Here is a 14,840-nt window from a genome sequence, read left to right as displayed (position 1 = left end):
TCATTAAGACATGAACATCATAAATTGTACTTTTAGTGACAAATCGCATGCTGCTAGTAGCAGTCTTTTTCTGTCAAATTTTCAATTACAGCTCTTCCTTTACAGCACATCTAATGTCCCATTAGAAACTTCTTTAGGACCTGCATGTAATGAGCTGATGCATCCAATCAGAATTCAGAATGACCTTCCCGGAGGAATGAAGAACCTCTTGAGTCATTAGCATACAGCTGCTAAGTGTCACAAAGTGCAGTCGGACTTCAGCCTTTCACTACCATCTCACTACAATGTCCATATCACTAACATTAATGCCAAATGACAATAATCAACAAGACCACCCTGTGAACTCCTAAGACAAATCATAAAATTAAGAAATAAACAAGAAATGACCCTAGCTTTCCCAGTAAATATGCAGTGACATACTTTATGTGATGGACCACTAATCACTCTTGATTCTATGATAAATTTGAATACTAATCCCCTTTGAATAGGGATTAAGCTTCAGTGGAAAGGGGAGGGATTCATTAGAATTCATCTCATCAAGACACAGCTTGAACAAAGTTCCATAGCTCCCATGTACAACAGTCTTTTCAGAGCTGACAACCAATTGCCAAAACTAGCAGAGTTACCAGTGAGTGACTAAAATCAACAAACTGTAACCTGTGAACGTTCTTATTTTCTCAGTCAGAAGATTCCACTGACTTGACACATTATACCCAGGAGAATGTTATTTGTATGCAAAACAACTCCTACTTTACAATAACTGAACTATCAGACACTAATAAAAATGATGGCTATAACAGAAGGGGAAGACAGAGGTGACCATGAAGACAAGAACCCCTTGCTTTGATTTATTGATCATTCCACCTGGGATCACAGACATCAAGTTACTTTATCAGATCACTATGGATCAGATCAGACAATAATCTATCAGTTTCTCATAACACCCCCCCCCACCAAAAATGCTGAGTAAATTCTAGTTTGCAGAACAGACTAATACTATACAGAAATGTACTGAATAGTGCTTGATTCAATTTTTAAGTATTTGTTTTCTATCGGATAGGCATTTTGATCAATAAGATGAAAAAACAATCATTTTAGATCAAGTTTGTCGGTCGGAGCATAGATTAGCATAGCTTCATTGATTGCACAAAGCTAGGCTAACTACACATGTTAAAGACCTGGAAGGAAAGAACCTAATCTAGACTGTATGAGTCATTCAAGAATCACCTACAATTGCAGTGGAGAATAACTCAGGCTATGTGACTAAAATGCACTATGTACAGCAAATGATAAATGGCACAAAAGGTGCTATGAAATTTACCTTTCTACAGAGTGGATTTTTTGAATGTTTTATGGTTGAGGAGATGAAAGCAGCCCCTACTTCTGACAGTTATCCAAAATAAAGCGCGCACTGGACTACTGTAAGGAGTTCTTGCAACACAGAAAGTCTGTCTGAAAAACAAGTCTAGAACCAATGTATTAATGACAAATTTCAACTAAACTGTAATCAGACAAGGTTCTTTGGGTAAATCTGATGTCTTTTATTAGACGAACTCGGGAAAGCTTGCAAAGAAGAATTTTTCCAACTATTTGAGTTGGTCTAATAAAAAGTATCAGATTTACCCAAAGAACCTTGTCTGCCTATGTCCTCAGACCAAGATGGCTACAACCTATACCTAAATAAACTGTAAGGAATACTTTACAATTTGAGCATCATCAAGTACAAATTCAAGCTAATAGAAGTTGCTTGGCTAATTTATTTTTAAAAACATATTTCAGAAATCTAACATGCAGCAAGATCAGCTGGTGTTTGACAATCCCTTAGGGACTGCAGGCTCAAAATTAGTATATTGATATCACTGATCCAGAAATGGAGTTGTTTCACAAGGTATGTAAAATATTGATGGTGCTTCTTTCTATATTTACCTTGCACAACCATGTGTGAGGAAGCATCACAGGAAAAGCTATTCCTAGGAAAAGGAGAGGGGCTGCCATGTTACATGCACTGTATCGGGAGTCAAAGGCATGGCCCATGTTTTCAGTCCTCTCACTTCACTGAAAATGCTGCAACTTCTGCTATTAAACACTAACATTTGCAATAATACAGTAACTTATATTAGTGGGCAATATATATTATGACTGTAATTAAATCTTTGGTGGGAATTTCTGACCACAATGGCTGTTCTTCCACATACTCCAGGTGTGTGTGTGTGAGGGGAAGGAGAGGGACACTTTAATTAGAGTGGCTCTCAGAGCCTCTCTAATTAAAGCGCACAAAACATCTTGTGTACTAATGTCCAACACTTGAAAATGGTGACAGGGCATTTTAAAGCTTGTTGAATAAGCTTTAGTTAAAGCGTTCCTGCTGGCATTTTGAAGCATGGGGACACTGATACATAAGATGCAGAGGCTGGCTGGAGCATACTAATTACCACAGTCCAGTTGTAATCGAGTAATTGACTTGATTAATTGAGTCTGCTCCAATGCACTGTAGTTACAGTGCATCAGAACAGCCTCCTGGATCGTGTATAGGCACCCAATAATATGCTAGATCCTGAACTAGTATAATTTGGCATAGTTCTATTGACTCCAACAGAGCCTTGCCATTTATTTTATCTTTGCTTTTCATGAATATTCCAGTGAATCAGTTTACTGACAGTAATCATGACCCTGCTGAATTTGAAGTGCTTACAGAGAAATGCAACTTTAAAACTCAAAATTGAAATTTATACTGGAATATGAATCCAAGTGTTACACACATTCAGATACAGAAACAGAACCATGTGAGTTAAGTCAAATGGGACTAAGCAATCAAACTATCTAATTAAGACCAACTGACACATCTTACATTTTGAGTATTGAATACTCACTATGAATTGCTTGTGTACGCTTGACAGGCCAAGAATTAGCAAAAGAAATTATGTGATGAATGATTTCAAATAATATATCAGAAGAATATAAGCAATTTGCAAAAAAGGAACAGACTAAAATCATTTAATAAGATTATTCAGTACAAATTATCTACTCACTACTAATTTTAAATGGTAATGGGTTATGAGTATATGAATAATTGTGTTATACACACACACACACACACACACACACACACACACTAAATATATTTAATTAAATGTTTTTGAATAGATCTGTTAATTGCACAAGCATGTGTGAGGAAGAATCACAGGAAAAGCTATTCCTAGGAAAAGGAGAGGGGCTGCCATGTTACATGCACTGTATCGGGGGGGCAAAGGCATGGCCCATGTTTTCAGTCCTTTCACTTCACTGAAAATGCTGCAACTTCTGCTGTTAAACATTAACATTTCAGTTTAATATTGATTTACTGACCATATCATTATATTTTCAGCTATGTTGGTTTCTTGTTAGTTATGGTAAATGACATTTCTTTTAGTTTGGTCAAAGGGTCAATAATAGAAACAAAAATACAGAAAAAAAAACTCCTACATATTTGGATTAAACAACATCTGGCAAAATGCAATTAAGAAACATACTGGAGCCTGATCTAGTCCGAGATCTTTAGAAAATTAAACATAGAAGGTATTATGATTTCTTGTGGTCATATTATTTATTTCACATAAATGTTCAAGCATAATGAGACTATACTGTACAGAAGTTTGAAAAAACAAGACTGCAATTTAGCCATAATGATATAAGCTGACAGTGATAATTTCTCCTTCAATGTAGAAGAATCTATTTCTGATTAAAAACTATTTACAAATTTTAAACTCTAAAACCTATACTTTGGGCAAACTTCTATATACCAGTCACTGTCAACTTTTTACCAAAAACCATAGACTTAATACTTGTTATAACTTATAACTTTTCATTAACTTTTCTTAGTACCAATGCCTCAGAGGAAAACTTACCTCAGAGGGAAGAGCTTCTGAGCCGGTGGGATGCAGCGGCAAACCGGAAGTCTGGCAGGAGCAAAACCATGGCAGGAAAAAATGTTGCAGCAATGGGAGAGAAAGGAAAAAAAATAAAAGAAAAGACACAGCAGGTCCAGGAAGAGCCGGGGTCAGCTCCAGCCCTGGTGTGGACCTGATTTGCTGCCCAGCCCCTTAAAGCAGGGATAAAAGCTCCACTGGGAGCAGAGTCAGGAGGACCAGAAATGAGGCTTCCAGTGGGGCCAGAAGAGCCCCAAGGAGGAGGAAGCTCCCAACAGGAGCAGTGGTGGCTGCCCCAGGAGGGGGCACATGAAGAAGGGAAAAGCCCACAAGGGCTGAGGCACATACCTGAAGAGGAGGTGTGGATCGCAGATGCCTCTGGATGAGACTGGATGGCCAAGGACCCTGCAAAGGGGAAAGAGAGCTGGAAGTCTTGACCAGAATAACTACATAACAAGGAAACCAGGACGTCTCTTGGACATAAGCGACCCCCAGTTTGAAATGCACGATGGATTGTTATACTGCTAGGCAGTGCCCTATCAGAGGGGATTGGATGTGGCAATTGATGGTGCCACGTCTCTTCCGTAAACATATATGGGAGCTGGCCCATACAAGCCCCATAGGAGGACACTTTGGGAGAGATAAGACCTTAGCCAAAATTGAACGATAATTTTTTTTTTTTGGCCCAGGATGAGGGAGGCAATAGCACAACAGTGCGAGTCTTGTCCTGAATGTCAAAGACTGCAAGAAAGAAGGCCACCGAAAGCACAGTTACAGTTGATGCCTTTGATTGAAACCCTTTTGATAGAATAGCCCTAGATATTGTGGACCCATCAACGAAGAGTAACGCAGTATATATTCTAGTTATAGTAGACTATGTAACATGCTACCCAGAAGCAATACCTTTACACTCGGCAACTGCACCATGAATTGCCGAAGAGTTCCTGAAGTGGATATCTAGGGTAGGGGTCCCTAGGGAGATAATTATTGATCAAGGTACAAACTTCATGGCCAGTGTCATCAAGGCCATGTGTCAAACTTTAGGAATATGGCAGTTATGAACATCTATTTACCACCCACAGACCAATGGTCTGGTGGAACGTTTAAATGGCATAATTAAACATTTGCTATGATACTGTGTACAAGAGGAACCATGAAGATGGGACCTAATTTTGATATCTTTACTATTTGCATTACAATATACACCCCACATATCTACTAAGCTGTCCCCAGAAATTAGGGAAGAATGGGAAAGCACAGGCCGGCAGGAAGTCAGGGTCCTAAGGCACCAGCAGGAAATGATAGAGAGGTTCAGGAAAGCCTGGCAGCTAGCTCAAGAGAATATGGCTGAGGCTCAGCAAAAGCAAAAACATGAGTACTACAAGCGAACGCATGTCAGGGAATTCAATATTGGGGATAGGGTCCTTGTACTACTCCCCATGACTGTGGACATATTGTTAACATACTGGCAAGGGCCATTTGACATCATAAAACAAACCGGCCCAGTAGATTATGAGATCTACCACCCGGGACATCAAAAGGGGTGTTAGATTTACCACTTTAATTTGCTAAGGGCCTGGTGAGAACCTGAGGACTGGATGATTAATCCTGAGAACCCACCTGAGGAACTGGGACCGGAGATAAACTATGAACCAAGTGGGACAGTTCAGCATGAGAAAATAGAACAGGGTCCAGGGCTTATTTGGCCCCAGCAAGAACAGTTAAGGGTGCTGATAGAAGAATTTAGTGATGTATTTAATGAAAAACCTGGGAAGGCCAGTGGCATGAGACATGAAATTAACACACCAGCAGGCACTATAGTATGAGAAAGATGGAGACCTGCTCCCCACCATGTACAAGCCAGCATGCATCAAGAAATCCAGAAAATGTTAGCACGAGGGATTATCGTACCATCCCAAAGCGCATGGCAGAGCTCTATGGTCATGGTACCTAAGGCTGATGGGGCTTTATGAATATGTATAGATTTCAGGAGTGCAACAAGATCACCAGGTTTGATGCATTCCTGATGTCCCATATAGAGAAACTATTAGAGAGGACAGGCCAAGCCCACTTTATATCCACAATAGATCTATCCAAAGAGTATTGGCAAATACTGATGGCAGGAAGAGACCAACAGAAAACCACATTTGGTACACTGTGGGGCTTGTTTGAAGTTACAAGAATGCCATTTGGCCTCCATGGGGCTGCCGCTGCTTTCCAGCACCTCATGGGCTGTATCTTCATACCGCATACAAGGTATGCTGCTGTGTATATTGACAACACTGTCATATATTCGCAATCCTGGGTGCAACACATACGTCACCTGAAGGCAGTGCTCAGTGCACTCTGTCAAGTAGGGATGACTACTAACCCCCAAAAATGCTCTCTGGGGATAAGGGAAAGCAACTACCTAAGGTTCAGGGTTGGACAAGGTGTAATACAACCTCTGGCTAGCAAAGTAGCTGCGATAGAAAGTTATTTAACCCCATAAACCAAAAGGCAAATGAGGTCATTCTTGGGGCTAGATAATTATTATAGGAGGTTCATACCACACTTCACTGAAAAAGTAGCCACCCTGATGGATGTGATAAGAAGCAAGATTCAAGGCTCTATATGATGGACACCCCAAATGGAAGGGGCCTTCAGGGATATTAAAAGAGCTCTCTGCAGTTATGTTCTCATTGTAACACCTGATTTTTCCAAAATCTTTATACTACAGACAGATGCCTCTGAAACCGCCATAGGATCTATATTATGTCAAGAGCATGAAGGAACAGAGTGACGAATTGCTTTCACCAGCAAGAAATTAAATGCAGCAGAAACAAGGTATTCTACAATCGAGAGGGAGTGTTTAGCCATAATGTGGACTGTGAATTATTTCCAGTATTATTTTATGGGCAAAGAATTCAGACTAATAACTGACGATGTGTTGCTATCGTGGTTAAATAAGACCAAAAATGATAATGTGCGCATAAAATGATGGGCACTATCTTTACAGACTTTTCAATTCATGGTCAGTTATAGGCCTGGAATAACTAACAAGGCAGTGGATTTTTTGCCTAGATGCAATGAAACAGACAGAACAACAACAGCATATTTCAAGATGATGAACCAAGTTGGCAACGACCAAACCTATAAAGCACTCCCTCCACAACATGACTTACGTGGAGGGGATGTGTGACAGGGGCAATGCCCCGAAGGAAAACTTACCTCAGAGGGAAGAGCTCCTGAGCCAACGGGACACGGCGACAAACTGGAAGTCCGGTGGGAGTGAAACTGCGGTGGGAAAAATGCTGCAGCAATGAGAGAGAAAGAAAAAAGAAAAGAAAAGGCACAGTAGGTCCAGGAAGAGCTGGGGTCAACTCCAGCCCTGGTATGGACCTGTTTTATGGTGGCCTGCCAGCGCTGATTTGCTGCCTGGCCCCTTAAGGCAGAGATAAATGCTCTGCCAGAAGCAGAGTCAGGAGGACTGGAAGTGAGGCTTCTGGTGGATCCAGAAGAGCCCCAAGGAGGAGGGAGTTCCCAATGGGAGCAGTGGTGGCTGTCCCAGGAGGGGGCACACAAAGAAGGGAAAAGTCCACGAGGGCTGAGGCACATACCTGAAGAGGACGTGTGGATCCCAGATGACTCTGGATGAGACTGGACGGCCAAGGATCCTGCAAAGGGGAAGGAGAGCTGGAAGTCCAAACCAGAATAACTACATAACAAGGAAACCAGGATGTCACTTGTAACAAGGTAACCTGGGGTTGACAAGGATCACAAGCAAGTCTTTGTTGCAGCAGGGAACCCAGACCAAGTGAGGTCCATGCTCTATTTTCCCTTTAAGGCCAAGGACCAAAACAAAACAAAACAAAAATAACTTCAACCGTAGCTCACCTTAGAGGTGAGCAGAAAACAGCACCTTAAGGTTGGCATAAGGTGGGGTGTAGGGGAAGCAGAGCTCCAAATTGGGAAATCAGACAAGCCTGGTTACGGAAGACCCCAGGGAAGGTGGGATGTGACATCATACTCCTGATAATAACTTATTTTCCATCAAAGACATGGCAGGAAGGAACCTCTCCCCCCCCCCCCCCCCCCCCCGATGGCCTTCCAAGGCAAATATGTCAACACCAAACAGTCCGGATCCCAGCGAAACCTCAGAGGTCCCTAAGAGCGAGGTGTACGAGCAAATGCCACAGGAACTTACAGACACTATAAAACATAGTCATTATGTTCTAAACTAGGTTTGAGCCTAGTTCTTTGGATGTGAAAGGTCAGAACAACAGCTCTGCATGTCAGCCCCTTCTTCTACATCCCATTCTTTTTATATCCTGTTACATGTACCCATATAAATTACTTTATCAAATCTTGTGCCCTATGCATATAAATGTGTGATTTAAATCCCCTAAAATAGTGATGTGCAGTACTACATCAAACATATGTTTCGCCATGGTAAAGCAGAATGTTTATATTCCATAATATTATAAACACAAGTGGCCAAACTTCACACTTGGTGTAATATCTCTGAAAAAAAAAAAAAAGTTATAGCAGGGAGAAAACTTGCCCAGCGTTTTCAAATGGCCAGGGCAGGAGAGGAGTTATACAATCATCATTTGACAATTCATTCTTTCCCATTGATTTAAATGAACCAAATCTGCATCATGTTTACTTGAAGTTAACTGTGAACTCCTCTCTCTGTACTATAAAACAGAATCATATAGGTCCCTGCCAGATGTGCAGGTAAAGGTGCAATGGGATCTGATGAGCAATTCACATAATTGTACTTCCTGCCATGCCACATATGCATGGCAGAAGGCATGATAGTGGGATTGAGCATCATATCCCATCACACCTTATTGCTGGTGCAGGAGAAGCCTGTGATCACAATCCCAGACTCCCTCTGCACTGACAAGTACCAAGCCCCTGCTGCTGGAAGCCCCCTCAGTTGGTGGGGCTACGAGCCACAAGGGTACTCCATGTGCCCCGTCAGCTGATCCATGTACCTCCAAGTCTGGGAGCCTGATGCTGGGTGCCCAGATCAGCTGATGGTACTCCCAGCCACAAGGGTGCACATGGCCACACATTCAATTAATGGCATGATAGAAACTAGCCACAAAGTTACTACACGTTTTTTATCAAATAACTTTTTGGCTTATTCTTTGTTTTATGACACCATTACTTGCTTTAATATGTGGCTGGGTCACAACATAAGATGTGATGAACTGGTTAATCATGTCTTAAGTGAAACATGTAGCAGGTTAAACATGTGAAGTGATGGAGCTTCCACCATTTTCTTGGGAAAGTATTTGAATCTAACTGACAATACTCTTAGGACATGGGCATATAAATAGATTATCTCAGGTTAAAATGGATGGGGGTTTACAGTGCCTCCACTTATCTTTCATTGAGGGCTAAGCTACCTTGAATTAGCTTTTATGTACTGTGGGATAAGCACATGCACTTGGGAAGATATAATGGAGCAGCTGAAGCATATTGAATCAATCCTTTTTTACTCAAGATAGCTTGTTTGTGTGCTCACGTCTTTAATTCTGGTCAGGGTAATTTTAACTTTTCTAAGTTTTATGCTATTATTTATGTTACATCAAACATACTGAACAGACTGGCATTTTGGTGACTGTAAACATCAATGTTTTAGACATTTTCTCAACTTTACACATTTGTTTAAATCATCTTTCCTCATCAATTCTTCCTTCCTCCTATTATCTGGGCTGCTCTTAAAATTCCCTATTCATGGTCAACATCTTTCTGGTCATATGCCTATTACTATAGTAATGAATGTCTGTAATGGCTACATGGATATTAAACAGAAAGATTCATTTTTCCCCATGATGAATCTTACATGGGCAGATCAAATTGCAACCACAGTATAACCTCATAAATCCAGATATCAAAAATCCAGAATTCTTGAAAATCTAGCACTTTTCAAACTTCCCCCTCAGCTCCCTTGGACATGTTTGCCTGACCTCTCCTATTATAAGAACTAGTTTATTGCTTCTTATGTGTTTATGAAACATTAACCACTAGCACTAGATTTTCTCATGCTAGGTATCTGCCTGAGGCTGAATTTATTTTGGAAAGTTTAAGCAAAAATAATAGTAATTTCTGAGGAGTCTGTGGAAAAAAATATGCTGCTTTGTCCATGCCAAAACATTTAGCTAACCTTTGAGAAGTGCTAGCATTATCATGCTTTGGAGTATCAAATTAACATTTGACAGGTACTCACTCTTACGTCATGGGTGGCCATTTACCTAGTCCCAAGGGAAAAAAAATCTTCATTTGGTCAGAGTATAAGCTCTGAAAAAGAACCAAGAAACTAATTTTTCATCAGCTCAGAAGAGATTTAGCACTGCATCTCAGCACTGAATGAGGCTGGGGTCCTGGATAAATAGATGGTAGTGCATCATCGCATAATCAAGGATTATGTAAGTATGAACAGGAGGAAGTAAGATCACACAAGCAGTCTAAATTCTGGAATGTCCTAATTTCCAAATACTTCACTTTGCAATCTAAATTTTTTTAAACATATTTTGTGTATGCTAACAAAAAGTATGTTTAATGAAACAAGACTGGCTGGCATCCACCCATTGCAGCAGCCAGGCAAGCTCCTTCCGTCAACTCACTCATTGTCACTTATCATCATCCCTTGTTCTGTATGGAGGTGATATAAATAGATAAATAGAGTAAAATGGATTATGTATGTATGTGTATGTATGCATGTATATGAATTTCTATAAAATACCTGAATGTATTTATTAGGCCTGTGCGAAGCGGCTAGTATTCACTTCAGATTTGGATTAGGCCGATTTGGGGGACAGTGATTCCATTCGGTGATTTGAATCATTGTCCCAAATAGATTCGGCTGAATCTGATTTGGAGATTCAGCTGCAGCCAAATCTTCTGAATCTCTGAATCAGCCCCATCCCCTTCCCCCCCTCAATGGATGCCCTGCCTGCTCTCCCAGCTCCTGGTTCTTTAAACAAAAGAAAAAAAAGTCCCTACTCATCGGCTGCTGCCAGGCAGGGGGGCAATCCCCGCTGTCCCCCACTGCCCTACGCTACGTGGGTGGCTCTACCACGAGTCCCCTGACCCCTGCCAATTCTCCAGGGCCCCCCTCTGGCTGCCCCACCTGCCCCAATTCCCAACCCAGAGGATGGGGCCTGGCAGGGGTCTCTCCAAGGTCCTGTCCCCCCTCCTCCAGCTTCCCCTCCCCTTCCCCCTACTTACTAGCATGGAGTCCAGTTCCAGCTCCCTGCTGCAGTGAGCAGGGACTGCCTGAATTGCCAAAGTTCTCCGAATCTTTTCCAAATCAATTTGGAGAGCTTTGAAAAGAATTTGGACCTTTCCATTAGTCTTCTGTTTCAATTCGGATTTGGAGATTTACCCATCAAATCAGGTCAAATCTTGTCTGAATCAAATCAGTACCTGAAGCTTTGCACAGCCCTAATATTTATCTTGTGTAACATTTCAGATTTTTTTTCAGAACTCCATTTTATTTTTGTGCTTTTTCAGTTGATATGAAAACATTTATATTCCTTTGAATTCACTTTTCAAATACATACTGAGACATCATTTCAAGCACTTTACAGAAACCTTTATATGGTACTTTTGCTGACTTTTCTTTGTACACCAATTCTGTAGTTTAAAAAGATATAGCAAATGATTTTGCCTGGTGCTAGGTTAGAGCAGGAGAGGGCAATTATTTTGGCTCAAGGGCCACTTAATGAGTTTTGGTGAGTTGTCAAGGGCCACAAAGGTAGCTCCACCCCTTGACATGTGCTTCACCCCCTGGTTGCCATCTTGGGGCTGGAAGTCCTGCCCCTAACCCCTGACTTTTGCCACTGGAAGTCACTCCCCTTGCCCCCCAGAAATACTCCTTTTGGGAGGGGAGGCTTACCATATCAGAACCAGAAAAAAACCCCCCAAAACTGTATACTAAAAGTCAAACCCCTACTATAACATATTTTAATTTTATCATAAATATATTTTTGTCGTGATTTGTGTTTGCAGAGTTTATATAGATAGCATAATAACTAAAAAATGAAGTCTTACTCTTGTATATTGTGGGGGGGGTAGTTGGGGTGGAGGTGTGTGTATAGTGGGATGTGGGGTGTGTGTGTGGGGGTGGGTTTGAGAGAGGGTGTGGTTCTGTGTGGGGGGACAATAGGGTATGTTGGGGTGTATATGTGGAGGAAATGTTGGGGCAGGGTTAAGGTTGCTGCTGCTGCTGTTGGGGGTTGTGTGCTATGGAAGTGGAGCGTATATGTGGGGGGCCCCTATGCCCTATCCACCTGAGCTCCACACTCCTGCTGCCACCCCTGTCGTGGGCTCCATGCTCCCACCAGCCCCAGCCCCACACCCCATGCTCCTGCCCAGCTGCGGCTCCCCACACTGCCACCCCTGCTGCTTCCCAACCTGGTGCCTTGAACAAGTGGGATACCAGGGAAACTCAGCAGGTCCTCCTGTGGCTGCAGCACTGGCAGCAGCAGCCCCTCTCAGGAGCTACATGCTGGTTGGGCTGAGTCCTTCCATGCACAAAGGTGGGAGCAAGATATAATAGGGTGTGTTGGGGCAGTGAATATATATGTGGGCACCTTGCTTCCACTCTTATGGGCAGAAGAGCTGGGCAGGGTACAATTAGTTGGGGGGGCACCCACAGGCCTCCCCACAGATGAATTTGCTTGGTGGACTGTATTCTGCCCACAGGCCATATTTTGCCCACCCCTGGATTAGAATTTTATCCTCAAATGTATCAGCTTGCAGTCACCATCATAAAGACTTCCTGGTCATATAATTAACAAATGAGAATGCTTCAAGATTACTGTTGCAGTTTTCCATTTTGGCATAGGATTCTTCCCCATGCATGTAATTCTCTAGCAAACACCCAAGCCTGTACAGGTTCAGATCTAGGAGTCTGTAGCAAGACAATCAATCTGCACTTAGCAAGCAACAAACACAAAGCATTTTGGCGAATTGTACCAGAAAGTGCTTACAACACCATTCTTCAGTACATTTATTATCCTTAAAGGAAGTAGTGAAAATATCACATCACATACAAAGCTTCTTATCCCATTCATTCGTTCCCTCTCCTCCATAAAAAATGGATTTCTAATTATATCCCAAACAGCATTGTTCCTAGGGAAGTCAGCACAATACTAAAAAGTAAAGCAAATAAACAACCTATAATATTATAATTTTTGTGCAGTTATGGTGTACTATACACATTTAAAAAATAGCAAGTATTTAACTGATAAAAATTAAGCATGTTTGGAATCCAGGAAAAAGTGGAGATTGTGTAGCAATCAGTGGAAGATGCCATTTCTTAAAAGATGTGCTCTCAAAGGAAGGGAGTTACTATCTTGCATGGGAAACAGAGAGGTATATTTGCTTGCTGTATGTCATATTATCAATATAATCAATAGTATGTTTTTGCCTTTAACTTCTTATTCTTACTAATCACTCAGTCCAATGTGCAAAAATGTCCAACATTTCATTACTATGCTACAGTATTGCATTGATAATACAGTAAAAGCTGTGTTATCAGACACTTTATTAACCAACATGCTCTATTAACCAGCATGTCGATCAACGTAGCAAAAGTGAAACCAGAAGTCCCACCGTGGCACTTCCGGTTTCACCGAGTTCCACTTCGCCCACTTTGGACCATGGGCCAGGGCTTCCCTCCCTGTGTGAAAGCCCTCATGCACCAGACGTGGCAGCCCGAATGGGCAAAGATGCCTCTCAGGTAATGGGCATATTTGATTAACCAGCACTCCCCATTCCCCATGGATCCCGGATAACACAGTTTTAGTTATTTGCTGTTTTTGTTGCATCTACTTCATGGTCAGCAATATGGGGCCAACAATATGCTTAGTGTAATTAACTGGTTTGGCCTTAACAAATTTCTAATTTGTCATACACCAAGATATGCATGCACACACATGTGCAGGTGCATACACAGTTGCACAAGCGGATTCCCCTCTCATTTATACAACTTTTACAGCCATAGAACTCAGTAGAATTATTTCTGATTTACTCTGATGTAAGTAAGAGAAGACTTAGTTTCCTATTTTTCTTTATTACCCAACACCAGCAATATACTTCAGATGGAAGTGTATAGCTGTACACATTGGTTGGCTAACATTACGTGTTTTTGTAGGTGGTAGCTACTGAAGATAAAGAGTAAGCCCCTGAAAATATACTGTAGAGAATGGCTTTTGTCTGATGATAATCAACTGTATTGCTACTATAAATCCAATCACTCATACTTTTATTTTACTAGTTAACACTTTCTAGGTGACAGGGGCTTCGACAGAATCGAGCCTGATTGCATCTCTCATATTTGAAAATCTCATCAGTGTTACCTTGTGCAAACACAGAGGCTCAGGTGTCTGCTAGGAACTCATGCAAAATGGTGATGGGAATTTACAGTTCTACATTTCTTAAGGAAGATTACTACTTTCATCATTCACTTTCTGGTTGTGATTTCAAAGGCCACAAGCTCTTCCCCGTTCAGAATAGCAGCAGCCAACTTTTAAGAGGAAAAAGAAAAAAACCTTCCTCTGCAATTTTGTAATTCCCTTGGACCAGAATATACACTATGAAACAAAATGGTACTCATGCAGGCCTATCAAAATTTACTACATTGCTTAATGCTCTATAGATATCCATAAACCCCTCTGTAAAAGGGTTTTATGTATATCTGTAGAACCCCTGCAGATGCATACTAACATAGCATGTACTGGGTTAATAAAAGTTATTATAACAATTGAGGGGGTGGGGTGGAGGGAGAAATGTGAAATTCATAATAGATTAATTCACTAGAACAGATAACCATTACCCAATTTAACATCTCAATTAAACTGCACTGTATGTGGCTGGAGCTTCTAGAGTTTCTGAATAAAGATGATGTGGTCTGATTAACTTCAGTTTAACTGC

General features: G+C 41.4%; 1 long non-coding RNA gene across 1 annotated transcript; it reads right to left on the bottom strand.

Moving 5' to 3' along the window:
* Window positions 1-3,883: 3,883 nt before the first annotated feature.
* Window positions 3,884-7,178, bottom strand: LOC109280785 (uncharacterized). Its single transcript, XR_002087200.2, has 3 exons — window positions 7,116-7,178; window positions 4,254-4,310; window positions 3,884-3,935 (listed from the first exon to the last, which is right to left on the bottom strand). It is a non-coding gene; the product is annotated as an uncharacterized LOC109280785 (long non-coding RNA).
* Window positions 7,179-14,840: the final 7,662 nt, after the last annotated feature.

This window comes from Alligator mississippiensis, chromosome 3 (assembly GCF_030867095.1).
Source record: "Alligator mississippiensis isolate rAllMis1 chromosome 3, rAllMis1, whole genome shotgun sequence".
Taxonomy (NCBI): domain Eukaryota; kingdom Metazoa; phylum Chordata; order Crocodylia; family Alligatoridae; genus Alligator; species Alligator mississippiensis.
Note: the sequence above shows the minus strand (reverse complement) of the source record. Positions and strands in the feature narration are given on the sequence as shown.